Genomic DNA, 16,723 nt, shown 5'->3' on the forward strand with positions numbered 1-16,723 from the left:
GTCCAAATGTCATGGCCATGGTCAAAGTAACAGATTGGAAAAGATGGCATCTCTTTTAAAAGTTCCAGTCTTCCATATGAAATACAGTAACTCTGCTGCAGAGAACTAACCAAGGTGGAGCCTCGGGATACACTGGCTGGTGGAAACATATCCCAGGTGAGACATATTTTGACACACTGTTGATAATAGAGGCCAGAATCCTTGTCATTACAACATTTTGAACTTTCTCGCGCACAAAAAAAAAATACTTGATACCCCAGCATTTAATAAATTGGTGTAAAGTGAAACAGCTACACCTGACTATATATAGCCGTGATTTTATAAAAGGTTATAAAGATGAGATGGTGACATTATCACATAATGGTAAATACATGACACATTGTGCTGGCATTTAAAAAGGCTTTTTTTATCAGAGAGCTTCTTCTACAGCACAGCTACCCTCATTACTATGAAGATTGCATTAATTAGCTGGAAATGTCTGTAAGGGAACAAGAAACTTTTGCTAGCCGGCCCTGAATGTTTGGAGAGTGAAGTGGCCTAGATGATCTTGTGTTGTATCCAAAGAAGTTGCCCTATTAGCACAAGGACTTCTGCTTGCACAGAGGAACTTAACCTGCCTCTCGCTGGGAGGTGAACCCAGAACACATTCTTTGCAGGGGTGTCCACAGGGAAAAGAGAGGGAAGGGAAGTTCTGTTGCACAAGCGGAAGTCCATGACTAATCCTTTGTTGGGTGCAACCCAGTGCCTTGTTGTGCCAAATGGATATATCTTTAGTTGTCCGCCAAACCTCTACAGAATGCGAAGAGTTTTCTCCCTGTTATAATTATCATGTGAAGCTATTCAGGTGACTATAGGCTTGTTCCTAAGAGAGAAGGAAATCCTTTCATTTTAGGCAAGAATTATTCAGCAAGTTATGTTAGACTGACTTGACATGTTTTATACCAGTATTTATTATTCATTTCTGTTAAACATTGCAGTCATCCAGGGAGGCAATGTCTCACACAAAATAATACAAGAAGAATGTTTTAAATGAACAATTTGTGAACAAATGCACAAGCTGGAACTTGAGCTCCTTAAATGCTTCCCAGTTTTACCCTCCAAACTGATTTTGTTTAATGCAACATAATTCAGTCTAAAATTACTTAGACTGAAATACCCTGCCCATTTACTTGAGAGTAAGCCCAGCTGGAGACAGGGGAACTTTCCTGTGAGGTAACATGCTTAGGATTGTGCCTAAATGATCTGGCTGCAAAACTGTCAAAATGGAAGCATTTTCCAACAAAGGAGTGAAAAGTAGGAAAATATAATATTTTAAATAGATTCTTTTCTAAGGAAGTTTGAAAATTTAGTCTGAAAATGACAAAATATGGGGGGGGGATCACTCTGATACTAATCTTACATCTTCTTCCCTCATTGTGGCAGCATCTAAAATATATAGATAATGTATTCCCCATATGATCAGAGGAATAAGAACAGCAGCCACAGGAGTAGGGACTTCAGCTCCAGTAAAGATATCCTGACTTCTCTGACAGTCTGTACAGCAGACTTGAGTGTGGACATTTAGTGGATACAAAAGCAAGGGTTACTCTAATTACCTCTCATGACGATACATTGAGGGGTCTTCTCTGATGTTAGTTAGAGATTGCTTCTGTCTACATCTTCACATACTTTTAAAAGCATTAACTAGGAACGTATGCTATTCCAGAGGATTCTGCCTCGAGTGAGATGAAATATGAATTCACAAGTATATTAAAATATGTGTATAAACACATTTAAATAAGCGTAACTGATTAGTGCAAAAATGTAATGGAATAGAATTAAGAGGGGAAATATGCAAAAGTGATGTACTGGAAATAGGTGGAGTTTTTGCTTTAAAAACTATTCATATTGGTCATTTTACTGCTATTAGGAAACGAGCTATGAAAAATACAGAAAATAATCATAACAATATGATTTGATCATAGAATCTGCTGCACAAGAACTCATTATTAAAATAAACTTTGGGTCTCTCTTAACGTTTCTTTCCATGGCCAAAATATGAAATATTGGTCCCAGTTGGCATAATGATGTTACCAGACCTCACTAAATTCAAATCATGCAGGACCTGTCCAGCTGCTCATATGGTTACTGCAGAAGTCCAAAATTGCGAACGGAATATCTCTTTCTCTTTCTCGGTTACACACAGATAGTGTGTGTGTATGATAGAGAGGCGGAGAGAGAGAGAGAGAGAGAGAGAGAGAGAGAGAGAGAGAGAGAGAGAAAGAGAGCGCTTACCAGTGCAGAGTACCAGCACCTCTTTTTTTCCTACACAGGGCAGTCATTTTGTGCTGGCACTCATGACACTTTTATCACTATATGATTACCAGCCCCTCATTTTTCAACCCAAAACGGACTGGAAAAATAGATATTCATATAGATAGATAAATGTTCAAATATAGATGCCAACCAAAGATTCTCATATTTTCCCCATAATACTTCTTATGTGTTGCTCCTCTGTCTGATTTGTTTTTCAGGGCATCTTGCCTTTATGCAATATCTTTTATCAATTTCACAACTGGGTCAACTGTAGCAAAGGCAGATCAAGTGTCTTGTCAAACCTCACATACAGTGGCTTCCACTAATTAGAACCGACTATGACCGACAGCTACTCTGATGTCTTAAATATTACACATTTCAATATTTTGAAAAGCTGAGTAGATTTATGGACTCTAATGGTGGATACTGACAGTCTAACTGACATTACTGTACAATAAGTGCTTCATTTGGCTGGTTTTTGTAAATTCTCCTTCCAAGTTGTAATCCACACTGTTACATATGCAGTGCATTACCATAATACTGGGCATAAAGTTCAGCCTTTGGAGAACAAAATCAAAATAAAGCAATAGGTGAAGCAAAGCACTTAATTAAAAAAACAACCCTGAAGCATGACTTACTGTTTCTATGATTTGTTGTCTTTTCGAAATAAATGAATATTTTTTCCTAGAATGCTAATGCTTATTCCACAAGTGTTATAGAAACTAATCAAAAATTCCAAGTGTAAATGTTTTCATCTTTGCTCTATCAATATTTATAACTGGAGAACACATCATCGTTACAAATACCTCAGGTCAATGAAAAATACCCACTTACAAACAGAATACAGGGAGAAAAAGCAGCTGAACAATATAATTTATTTTCATCTCTGATTGAGTGTCCCACAGGTAATGAGAATGGAAGCTCCAAGTAAATTATGAAGGTCATACCCTCCTGTATAAAAATGCAAAATGCTTTTGCATAGCTATCTGCTGGCATGCAAACTGCTTTTCAAATAACAGAACATGCACCTAGCTACTGGAATGCTATAAATAGAATTACCCAGCATTCCAATTTCTTGACAAAGGGACAGAACAAAAATTCTGGTGGTATCTTGAAACAGTGCACACCATCATGCCAGACCTGAAAGCTGGAGGCCCGTGCCTCAGGTCATACCTAGGGATGGGCAAATCTGTCCAGTTTGCTCTCTGTGCTTCTCATTTTTCCAATCCAAAGTTTAGTTATCCACATTTCTGCATCTGTTCATGAAGGTGCTATTTTTTTCCTAAGCCTTCATGAAAATTCATCAGTGTTTTGTGTGACTGTCACCTCATAGATACATTTTTGCAACACAATTTCCCCAACAGAATGCGTTTTTAATGGTATCTCCATGAATGTAAGCATTTTAATGTGCACCTTACCATAGTATATACAGTTGTGTACACATTACTTGGCTGGAGAACTGCATCACAAAATTCAGAGAAGTGTGCATTTTGAAGGAGAGAGATGTTTTGCTTCTCATCTTGTTTTAGAAAGTTCTAATTAGGTAACTTCATCCATAAGCATGAACTGACTCCAATTTATCTCCCATCCCTAGCCACTGCTTACCTCGCACAGTCATATGAAGAGCACATCTAGTTCTCACATCTCAACTTGTATACATAACTCACAGCTCAAACTGAATCCAATGTAAGATAAATCCCAAGGCTTGTGTTGATACCCTGAGCAAGCACTAACATCCATCTTTATGCTAATCAAATGATACAGACTTTTAAGAACCCATTCTAATTAGAAGATGTGATATTCTTGTAATCACAAGTGGCAGTAGAAATTCTCCAACAACTTGGAGAGAGAGGATTGATCATGGTTTACAAGTACAGAGCTTTTTATTTTATTTTAAATTATTTTACAGCTCCTCGTCAAACGTACCTCCAATTCCCAAATCCACCTGCAGAAGCCAAATAAAGAATTACATTAACAGCTTTCTAGACTTTGAGCCATGATTAAAGTCATGTCAAAGTTTCTACCTGCCCACCCAAACAATAGGCAGAGGCTTCCCTTAAGAAATCGTTCTAACTGCATCTTATTGCTGCCATATGGTTCTCTGTTGCTTGAGATACTGACTTAACACCTTATGAAGCTCTGTGGTGGAGGAATGCAGACTAGGAATTAAGGCAGATCCCCTCATGATTCTGAATGTTCCATCACTATTTTTCAGGTGTTGCAGTATATGGCGAAGGTTACCGCATATTGATAGTCTTCAGTGATTTTAGAGTCTTTAATTATTATTTTCAGACAGCAAAAAAAAGTTTTAGCTGTAGGTGAACGTGGATATCAATAACTGAGATTAAACAGGTCACAGCTTTAGATTTTTAAATGGTATATTGAAGCCAGCACTTTTTATTCTGGTGCTCAAGAAAATTGTCATGAACAGCCACTTGAGATTTCCTCCTGACATAACTGATCTCACCAAAGACCTGCACCAAGTAAATTGTATATTCCCCTTGTGAGAAGACATAAGTGTGTGTTAGGTTCCCAGGGAAATGATAACAAAGATGAGTACTGTCTTAATGTAGTGTTGTTCTTATTGGGATATATTCTCCTCTCTCTCTCTCTCTCTCTCTCTCTCTCTCTCTGTGTGTGTGTGTGTGTGTGTGTGTGCGTGTGTGCGCGCGCGCGCGTGTTTCCTTGCAATGATGCATGACAGGTTCCACCTCTACTCCTACACCAAAAAATTCAACCTACATTGCCACCAAGCAGATGTGTGCCATGATAGCACTGTTTACCTGTTAGGGTGGAAAACAAAGACAGTGTCTGAATTTACTTCTACTCCCAAAACAACAACAGTTGATCAGTGCATGCAGACATGCCTGTGCAGAAAGCAGGTGATTTTGCCTTCTTTTGTTCCTCCTTCCACTTCATATAGGGGTGATCTAATTGTCAGTATTTTCATCCCTCCCATTGCAAGGATCACTTGATCATGTTGTTTTACTTTCAGTCTGTGAGAAAGGAGGGGGCGGAAGCTACTCATCGAGACTTCCATCTCTAGTACTGCAGGACTTTTCCTTTGATCTGTCTAGAGACAGGATGGCTGTATGAGAGCTGCTTCTCTCGTACATGTTTGTTATGTTCTTTTATTTGTTTAATTAGGAGAAATAAATTAGGTATACTACAAAACCGCTAAAGCTTTGCTTCCGTTTACTCTGCTGCATTTGGATGCTCACATGAGCAAATGTGAGTCCACAGCACCAGGATCTATTCCTTGGGAATGCTGTGTTGCTGTTCCTGCGATCCTGTGCTCAGAAGATCAGTGAAGGTGCTCCCGTCGCCCAGCCCATGCAGGCACTGAAGACTTGGGCTGAACATGGGTGTACGGAAACTAATAAGTGCAAAGCCTCATAGTGGAAATGTATATTTTTGTCCTAGGGCAAATATTCTTTGGCATCATTGTAGGTCTGTGAAATCAACACATGAGGGTAAGTCACCCATTCATATGAGTCATATCTGTGTTCCTGTGAATACAGTACTTGAGCTGTACAAGCAACAAGTATACATTTTCTCATACAAGCTCTTCTACATGTGTAGAAACAGCTTTTATCTGTGTTCTGGGAAATGTGTGAACAACCCTATATTGTACAAGTTATATGTGACTGACAACAACAGATTAGGTATGTAGCTCTCCAGCTAACAGTGTATTGCCAATTCAGTCCTTAGCAATGAATAAGTTACTGCTCCTTGAAGCCTAAATGTATCCTCCCTAAGGGATATTCCAATGGTTTTTGAAAGATATGCCTTTATAACATTTGTAAAGAACCACATTCCGTAACAAGAAAACTGAAGGTAGACACTTATTCCACCACCACCACCACCAGTGTTAAAAGAGCCTTACAATTGATTTTGGTAGATTTTGAATATAATATATTCACAAAGAGGGAGGGGGGAATCCTCCATGCTTTCCATTTTTAAAAAACTTGTATACATTACTAGTCATTTAAATGTGTGCACTGTAAATGTTAACCAAATAATGTCTTGGCTTTTAAAAAGCTTTTCATGTTTGCATCACAACTAAAATAACATTTCTGTGCTCATTAGAGCCTTGGTCTACTAAATGGCTTAAACATATAAATAGTGTTGGTCTCTGTAACATGAGTGAGCTAAGGAAGTTCAGACTAACTGAACCACTGGCCCAGGGGCTATTCTACCTGATGGGGGAAAAGAGTTAACTGCCCCTCTAGTCAATTTGCTAAACATTAGGAAAGTGCTTTGCATTTCAAACACTTGCTTCCCCCATTTTTAAGATGTCTGTTTCAGGATATGGGCTGGAAGCATCTCTAGAGTCAACAGCAGCTGCCAAAGAAGTTGGCTAGATGGCTTTCACCCTCAGTCTTTATCTTCTCACTGGGACCTGGGACCATGTTTTCCTCTGTAGCCTCTGGCTTCTACAGCCAGGAAATTGAGCGCATGTATTTAAATGATTGTGCTGCAAAGGAATGAGCGCAGGGGAAAGCAAAGAGAGAAAGGAGAAATGGCCTTTGAAATAAAGCAATTGGGAGAGATTTGTGGTTAAGCCAACAGTCCCTATTTTCAAAACTTGGAACTTCAAAGCTTCATTTCATAGGCATGCTAGCAAACTTCAAAAGAAACTCTACAAGCACCAGGCAAGAAGCAAGGGAATTAAACCTCCATGGAGAGGCCCTCCTACCTGGCCTCAACAGCCCTTGTATTCATGGGACTGACACACTCACAGCAAATTTCAAGTCCTTTGAAACTGCAACAGGTTTCTGTTGGAAATTATTCTGTGGAAATGCCTAAAGCACATCATATCCACCATGAGATGAGAAAGTGGATAACTTCTAGTGTGCACCTGCTCTTGATACCTGTGTGCATATTATGTTTTCAGTTACAGAGGTGTTCTAAATATGGATAATAATTAGACTTCCTTCCTGCATCAGAGATAAAACAACTGATGTTAATAATCATAAGCTTCGCTATCAAAAATGACCTTGTGAAGCTCCTGTCAGAAGTCCCTACCGGCATTAATGAGCAACTCTCAACCCTTCGAATAAAGCTCACCCAAAAGCAACAAGCTACTATTATAAGCGCTTATGCACCAACACTGGATGCCGATGGAGACATTAAAGAGAAAAATTACTCTCAGCTGGATACCGTCCTATCAGAGACGCCTAAGGAAGATAAAATTATACTCCTGGGTGATTTTAATGCAAGAGTTGGGCAAGATTTCGATCTGTGGCGTGGGGCTATTGGGAAAGAAGGAGTTGGCACACTCGGCAAAGCCACACCGGGATCAACTCCCGCCCGGGAACCAATGTCCCCACTGTGGAAGGACATGTGGATCCAGAATTGGCCTCCACTTACGGACTCATTGTTAAAACCATGTTTATGGAAGACAATCTTACTTGGCTACGAGTGATCGCCAAAGAAGAAGAAGGAGGACCTGAAAACTGTTTAAATTCTATTAGGGTTACAAAAATTCAAAGATAAAAAGGGCTCAGCATGCTGTGAATAGATATGTCCCAAAGAATGCACATTATCTGGGCACAGACTGTAGCGCAACAATAAACATGCCTAAATTTGGGGATTATTATTGTGTGTATCTATTGGGTTGTGCCTTTGATGAGTAACACACTTACCTTTTCTACTGGAGTAGTTTATGAACTGCTTTTAAAGGCTTTTTAAAAAATGAACACAAAAAAACCTTAAGTTTATGTGCACAGACCTGTACCTGCAACCCATTAGTGAGATAGAAAAAGAGAGTGCAGGACAATATTTTCCTCTCACAATGCCCCACTATTCAGGAACTTTTCCTTCCTTCCTTTCTTCCTGAGTAAGTGAAATTGATTAGAAAGAGTTTTTCCGCCCAGTCTAGGCAGCTCAGTCACACCACTAACTTATCTGAGACTACAGGATGCAGTTACAATTAGGTAGTGAAATAGGATTAAGAGGCTTCTCACGAAACCCCCTCACGACACCCCCACACACACCACCATCATACCATGAGACTTTGTCATCCCATTATGTTTCTACAGAAACCAAGCAGCCAATCCCATATCAGGATTAATGTCACAACAGAAGGAGAAAGTGATTCCCATTACTTTGCAGAAATTATAATCCATAGACAATTCTTTTGAAACCTATACTTGGGCTTTGCCAATTTGCAGTAGCCTTCCTGCTACACACACACACACAGCTGCTTTTAAAGTGTTTTTCAAATTTCAAATCCAGCCTTGGATATATATTCAAATAAATCTTTGTGCCTGTTTACCTCTGCTAATTTAAATTTCAAAAATATCCCACGTCTGTTGGATGTGATGCAGACCATTAGACCCTTTGGGTACATCCTCTTAAATCAGCTTATACATGTATGCCAATTTCTAAACTACAATTTAGATTTATTTATTTTAATGTCCTCATTTTAGTCAATATGGATTACACACATATGTGATACTTTCTGTCCATTTATGATAAATATTAATGCGTGTCTCAAGCAGTACCTTAAAAACTAAAATAGTTTTCTCTAACTTGACAATTTCTGAACATCTGAAACAGCACATAAGGATCAAATATATACTCTTCTGACTACGCACACATAAAAGAGGACACAAGGAAAGGGTAGAGTGTAGTCACACATTAGCATGAATATGAAGACATCATCATAATTTACCTCGGTAAACAATTTCTTCATTTTTTGATCTATTTGCAAACCATTCAGATAAGCTGCCTCACTCATCACTGGCATAACTTCAGGAAGACAAAACCGCGTGCATAAATGGTTATGGGAAAACTATACTCAAGATGAAACATAAACCAAAATACATCAATTAAAACTTTGAAATGCAATATTCTTAGTATATGACATAGAATGGAGTTATTTTGAATTTAAAAATAAAGATTAAATAAGAAAAAAATGCATTCTTCAACATTTAATTTGAGTTTTTTCTCCAGAAGTCTCTGATTTTGCTCTTTATTCCTGTTTTAACTACTAAATTTTTATAAGTGCAGGATTCAGTCAAACTAAGATTTTAATTATTCTTTGCCAGGGGAGAGAAGATAAGAACAAGCTTTCTACCCAACTGCAGACCATTCACCCCCTCTTAATTTTTATAGTATCATTGGGGATTTATTTATATACTTTTATAATCCCTCATGTTTGTTAAGGATAGCATTAAAAAATAACTGTGGTTTCAGTTTCTGTAGTGTTTCCTTCAGATCCTGGGAATCAGATATACCATATATCTATAAAAGTTCAATGCATCTTGCTAGATATGGGCTATGTCAATGAGGTGATTTATTGAAGGAAAGAATAATAGGATTTGAGTTGTGTGTTGTTCTCCTAGAGTGACTTAATGCTGCTATGTGCCCCTATATGTTCTTTGACGAGAATACCAGTACAGGATTGGGGATAACGTCATGTGAAAACAGCACTATCCATACAGAGATGGATAGTTGTGCGTACCTTGCATGTACATAACAGCTGTCTTCTGCAAATAAGGAAAGGAAATGTATTGTTCTAATTGGGTGTTCAATCTATGATAATGAAGCAGATCTCATTGAAATCCTAAAGTAGTTGCTTGCCACATAATTTGAGTATGATTTATTGTTAAGTGAATAATTTGCCTCAACAGAAGGAAGGCACAGCCAGTACTTAACTCATCACTTTGCTAAGTGCTTAAGAATAAAATTCTTATAGAAACATTTTTCTCTTTATATAATCACTGAAAATTATAATCGAGACTGGTTGCTTCTACATTACCCATTTCTCAGAAACTGCTACCCTTTGTCAAAAGGGAGCAGTAAAACAGGTAGTACGTTTGGACAGGAATTAACATAGGTAAACAGGACTTGCTTAAGAGTAAATATGATATAAGAATCTTGATCAAGCAGGAAAGTGTTGGTGCATTGCCCTACGTTAAATACATTGCAAAAACTTCATTTAAAATCCATTTCAATGATAGTACAGAATACAAGAGTGCCCAAGGGCTCCGTTGGCTGCAGAGCATTAAGAATAGCCTGAACAAATCATTAGTTAAAATCTGAACATCGTTACACAACAGTTTTAAATTGGGATATAATTATTTATTAGAATTTATCAGGATGCTGTGACAATCCACAACATTCAATCTGAGATGTAGGTATTGTAGCTCTGCTGCTGGAGACTGAAAACTGTGTCCAATTCTTGCTAATTTGTGAGTCCCTGGGTGTGTTTAAGGATTCACTGCATTTTTAATCTGTTTTCATAAATTGTGCTGAATTGATTTTATTGCAGTGTTCTTTTATTGGTTTATTATATTATAACTTGCCCCGGAATCATATGATGATGTGTGGGCTAGAAAATTATATTCTAAATAAACAAATATACTTACATGCATATGGAATTTAATTCTCAAAGGAAAAGGGGGGCCCTGGCTGGAAGTGCAAACATGCTTCGGGTGGGGGGAACTGATGCAGTTGGATGCATCTTGCACAAGCTTGATGATCTGTGCATAAAGGAAGCTGAACTGCAGTGAAGCTGGGGGAGTCCCTTCAAATGCAGTGATGGAAATCAGAAGGGGTTTGAAATCCCTTCTTGATTTTAACCCGGCACCTAAAGTGGCAATGACAATAAAGATATTATTATTATGAAGGTGCCAGATGAATCTCCCTGGGGAGAGCATTCCACAAAGGGGGAGCCACTGCAAAGAAGAAGAAGAAGAAGAAGAAGAAGAAGAAGAAGAAGAAGAAGAAGAAGAAGAAGAAGAAGAAGAAGAAGCCCATTCTTGTGCTGCCACCCTCTGAACCTCTCATGAAGGTCTGAAAATGTAAGACAATGGTGGGAGTGGGAATAAAACAGGGGAGCCCTTCACACACTTGGAGGAATCAGCAGTAATAAAGAGAAGCTGGTTTTCCACACCTAAAGTGAGGTAATTTTTCATACAATGTAACACCATCATGTCCAGTGGTGCTTGCTGTGTGAAGTACAGAGCTGTCCAGAAGAATCAGGAAGCTGCTCTAGAGGAAGCATGCTCCTCACATCAATTTAGGAAAGGCCTTTTTTCCCCCTTCTCAACAGTCTGCTGGTCATAGCTAAACCACCAAGACATCTGTACCTCATGCCTTTGAAACTGAAGTTAAAAGACAATGCATAGGAAACATATTCTAGATCAAAAATCCTAACAGAAGTTTACCTGAAAAATTAATGGCTAATTAAAAATTTAAACATAATTTCAAAATGAATTGGACGCCACTCCAGGATCTGTCACCTTTGTACCAATCCTATGCGCCTGACATCTTTCTCATCAATAAAAATTATGTATAGCAAACTGCGAAGTTCCCTGGTGAACAATTTGTTGTGATCACCTTTGCTACACATCTAGGAATTCATTTCTTGGATGTTAAGTTTTATGGAACAACATCAATACACTCACAACTGCTTGATATGAAAATGGCATTGCTTCAAAAACTTTGGGGAATGTTTTTTTTCAGTTCAATGCCCCGGGATTAACTGTTTGACTTTCATTACTATTAATAGGGTTTGCATAGCACTATCCCAAAGGAACTGTGCTAATATGATGCCCTTTACTGTTCACTTCTGCACATAACATGCTTGTTAAACAGAATTTGGTGACTGGACTAATTACAATGCCATAAATATTCAGAAAAACAGATTATACAAATGTGTGTTAACATTTAAAAAAAATGCAATGTAAACTGCTAGTATTTCATAAATTCAAAACAACATTATAAAAATAGAACTAGTAAACACACCACAAGAATTGTATTGTTTAAATTGCATAAGTAAGTAGAAAGTAGAAATGCCTAGGGTTATTGGATGGGAATGATCAGCAATTCTTCTTCGAACATCACCAACAAATGATAATGAACCATAGTTGAAACAGAATAGCTACATGGTGCCTGAAAGTGTGTGTTAGTGAAGCTAAGTCTATACAGAATATATGATATTCATGACTAGAGCCATAGTAGAGCATCAGACGGGGGCTTGGTTGTTATTTATCCCCAGGTTTTCTTAAGAGATCAAGCATCGTAGCTACTAAATCTCTAGGCTCTTGTCTGTGGTTGGGTGTATGTTTCACTTGCAAAGTTTTCTGTGTTGTGCTCTGTGCATTGATGTGGGCACAAGAGCCTTTCTAGTAATGGCTAGTTGTATCATGCTGCAATATTCATTGCCAGGTTAGATTTGCAGTGCGGACTAGCTAACTGCAAGTTTTGGAAGCACCACTGAAAACTTGGAAGCTGCAATTTGCAGCATTCTCATTGAATACTATCCTCTGGCTTTTTCTTTATTCTGTTTAAGGCTTCATTTTCACCTACTGATCTGACCAGAAATGAATAATACAATGTCATTAAAGGAGGGGCGGGAATCCAGCAGAGCCATCCTTTCTGTTTTCATTACGTATCAGTTCTTATAATGCACACCTTTAGAGCAGCATATAGAGACTCTTCCCATTCACTCAAATGGCTGCATGAAAACTTATCCCTAACTACATTTCAGAGAGTGCAGCATCTAGGAATACTGTGCCACTGGCAGGACTATTTATTTATTGCATTTATATCCGATATTTTTCTCTGTGTAGCTCGATGTGACTTACATGTTTCTTCCCCTCCTCATTTAATCCCCACAAAAACCATGTTAGACTGAGAGTGAGTGACTGGCCCAAGGCCACCCTGTGAACTTCATGGCCAAACAGAGATTCAAACCTTGGTCTCCCAGGTCCTAGTATAACACTGCACCACGTTGGCTCTCTATGGGGATCAGTTACAGAGGCCAGGTTCCACACACTGCCTTCAGATTCTCTAGTAGTGATAAGGTGGTTCTCAGAAAAGCAGCTTTGAATATTGACTTTTATGGCTCTTAAACTCCCAACCTCATATTGACTCATGACTGCCACTCCACCACCACCCCCTCAGCTGCTTTTAGTGTTTGTTCTGCCTCCTCACTCCCACCATTCCCAGTCTTATTTGAATATGACAGTGGCAAGGAAGGCTCACAGGAGAGTCTTCATTGTCCACATTTCATATAAATCTTTTTAATTATGGGTTCTTTGGGATGTACCATGGAAAGGATTGTAATTCTGCATACTTGTATTATTGGTAGAATTTTCCATCCGTCTGATTACGGATAATAGGAGCTTCTTGAGGGCCTCTCCAGAAACTACTATATGCCTTTCGTCTTGTTTCTCCTTCCTTGGTCCCCTTAAAGCCCCTTTCTGGATAATGACTGGCTAAAGACCAATTTCCCCAATAAAACTTGGCACCAAGCCTGGGAAGTGCATTGGGGCACCAAGGAAATGGAGCGTACCGTCAAACAGATTGAAACATATGCATTATTAATTTTGCTGTTTTCAAGCGTATTAAATCTTGTTTTACCTGCAACAAATAGCTGGGCTCTAATAACAGCCGAAATAAACAAGGAAGCAGGCTAAGGCATGCTTCCGATTAATGAAGAGAATAGCATGCTGCCTCCTGAGCTTTGATGCAGTGCTATAAATCTGCTTGGGAAAGCTTCATTCACCAAAAGGACTGTGACCTCTTTAGATTGTATTATTCTTTCTCAATTAAGCTGTTTCAGCTTCCAACAATTTGCATCAGCCGTGGACAACTTTTCATTCTGTTACCATGGTCTGAAGTGCTGAGCTAAATGTCAGAGGGAAACTGATTGCCCTGACCATGACCAATTATTCTTAGTGGATAATTTATTGGCCAAACTTCTTTCTTCTGTTTATTGCAAGGGGGGTCTGACAACAGGGTGGTTCAGGAATGGCCTGAGCACAAGACGGCCCCAGGGAGGTTTCTAGAAGAATACTTTGCAGGACATAAAATGTTTGGGGCTTCAGCTTGTTGATGGAAAAGACATTTTCACAGCTACTATCTAATGCTCCAGTCCAAATCATAACACTTGGAAGAAAGTCTCATTAATGTTATTGGAACTTCAAAATAAAGGGTTTGAATCCAGACTAACTTAGCTGAACTTCATGCCATTGAACTCTGTGGGACAAGTTAACCATTACTGAACCTAATCCCTATTGACTTCAGTAGGAACAAAGTCAAACTGCCCTAGTCTGGATCAAACCCAATGTGTTTATGGAGCCTTGGTGAATGTGCTGCTGAGGGTGAAGTGTTGACAGACTTTATTCAATAAGGAAGCAAGAAAAGGCTGGGCAAGAGAATAAGAGCAGTCCCACACTGCGGAAGGAAGCAATCAAGGAATAAAAAGCACATAAAGTCAGAAATTAGGCATAAAATTAGTCGTGTGACTCCAACCAAATACTGGTACTAGTACTAACTACGGTATATAGACTATGTGGGGGACATTCCACTAAGTTGTTCTTAGACACATTGAAATTAATGAACAGGACTAAATTAATTTCAATGGCACTTGTCTGAGGAAAACTTAGTCAAATACCATGCTATGGCCTGAGATGAAAAAGTCTACTGTGTTTGTTATGATCTCAGCAAGTCATCATCTTTGTAATGTTTCAGTTTTAAAAGACATAATGCCCATTTACTGATTCTGATGGGGGTGGCAATTAGGGCCCGGTGCAGCTTTGGACTAGTCGGCGGAGGGATCCTGTTACTATCGTTCAGCTGACAGGTGACAAATCTCCTCCATCACCTGCATGGGGTGAGAGGAAAGCCTACAAGATTTAGATTTCAATTGCCCAATCACTGGCAAATTTGGGGGTGGGACAGGCAGGGTGGACCTGAGTGAAGCCTTCCCTTGCCTGGCTTCAATCAGGTCTGCCTTCACTGCATTTAAACTGACTGCCCTCACATTCCCACCCTAATGTTTTGCCCTTTCTGAATGGAAATGGGCATGTGAAAGGCCTTGCAATGGTTTCTGTATTTGCAGCCAGGAAGGAATTTTTCCTGCAGACAAATTGGGCCTGTTTGGAGGTTTTGCCTACCTCACAGTAATTGTCACAACTTGTTGGCAGAAAAAGGCATTGGGTTGGATCCTTAGTCTGGCAGAGAGGGTGGGTCAGAACCACACACCTATTTCACTGATCAAAGTTTGAGGGGACTCCGTTAAAGGGGTCCAGGGGCTAACAGGCCATAGAACTCCCCCAAAAGACATTCTGGAGGGATTGCCGTGAAGGAATAATTGCTCTGTAAACAGGTTGGGTGAGTCAGCATACACACCCAATGCCAATGCCCAAACCTACTGACAACTGTATTCAATAAAGTTTTGGCCATTTGATCCCATGCTGTTGTCTTGTCATTATTTCTTCATCCCACACCCCATCCCTAGTGGCCCAGGTGCCCTGTGCCTCATTCCACAATTTTGAATTTTTAGGGACCGAAAGTACAAATAGCATGCCTTTGTTTAAAAGTCAATATGTTAATCAAAGTGAACACCTATCATGGTGCCTCAGTCTTGACATTTAAAAGAAACTCTCTTCATGCAAATAAAGTATGTGACTGAATTGTCAGGGAAAAAATATCAAATGCCAAGCCCAGGAATACAATGAGGCACATGATATTGACTGAAATCCTTCATGCGCATTGTCTCAAGTGCAAATTAAATTTGAACTTGCCTGTTTTGAAATTTAGGGTTGCTTGCAGAGTGCTTACTGATGTACATACTAAAACAAAATTAAACATACCACATTAAAATACATTTCCTCCTGTTGAGCTTCCTGTTCTCCTAAGTGTAGACTCTGCACTGAAATGCTAATAAGCTAACAGAATCTGATACTCTGCAACTGTCTTTCAAATTGAGAAACAACTCATTTTCAAACGATGATGACTTGCTTTTGATATTTGGCTTTGTAGCTTCCCTTTGATTCCCCCTCTTCATAATATATACAATTTAAATGTGTTTTTGTTTATAGGGTAAAAAGAAAAAAAAATCAAGAGATGCTGCAATTTAGATAGAGAACTGAAATCCAGCACCAGTAAATTCTGTGATTACTACTGAGAATTAAAAGATATAATTACAACCAACAGGCGGGGGGTGACACAAATATTTGAACTTATTTTCTAAAACAATAAAAAGGGCTATTTTTTACACTGCTCTCATACCAGCCTACCATTACAACGCCTCCCATTTACACTAGGTAAGTGAAAGGAAACAGCACACAAAGTCTATTTGCAAATGAATTATGGATCAGCCCTTCTATTATTCATTACTTTCCCAGTAAAGTAAGTGTCTCAGACATCCGTTATACAAGATCTTTAATCTTTACCCTCTGAATCATTGCCAAAACATACTGCTTTCACCACAAGTTTTTACACTTGGTTTGTTCATGGATTACATATTCATGCAAATTTGATACGGTAAGGAGGCTTCCTTTTGGACACCTTTGATATCCCTGCTGACATGTGCTGTATTGCAACAGCTCACAAATTGTAGCATGGCTATGAGTGGAATTTGGGGTAACCAGTTTTGGAGCTGCTTCCACAGTAAATCCAGTCC

General features: G+C 39.0%; 1 long non-coding RNA gene across 1 annotated transcript in view; it reads right to left on the reverse strand.

Moving 5' to 3' along the window:
* Positions 1 to 1,479: 1,479 nt before the first annotated feature.
* The window catches only part of LOC309540466, a 60,023-nt gene continuing 44,779 nt past the window's right edge, over positions 1,480 to 16,723 (reverse strand). Inside the window, exon 3 of the long non-coding RNA XR_014223319.1 lies at positions 1,480 to 1,525. This is a non-coding gene — a long non-coding RNA (uncharacterized lncRNA). The remainder of the gene's footprint in view (positions 1,526 to 16,723) is intronic.

This window comes from Podarcis vaucheri (assembly GCF_965113315.1).
Source record: "Podarcis vaucheri genome assembly, chromosome: 9".
Classification (NCBI taxonomy): domain Eukaryota; kingdom Metazoa; phylum Chordata; class Lepidosauria; order Squamata; family Lacertidae; genus Podarcis; species Podarcis vaucheri.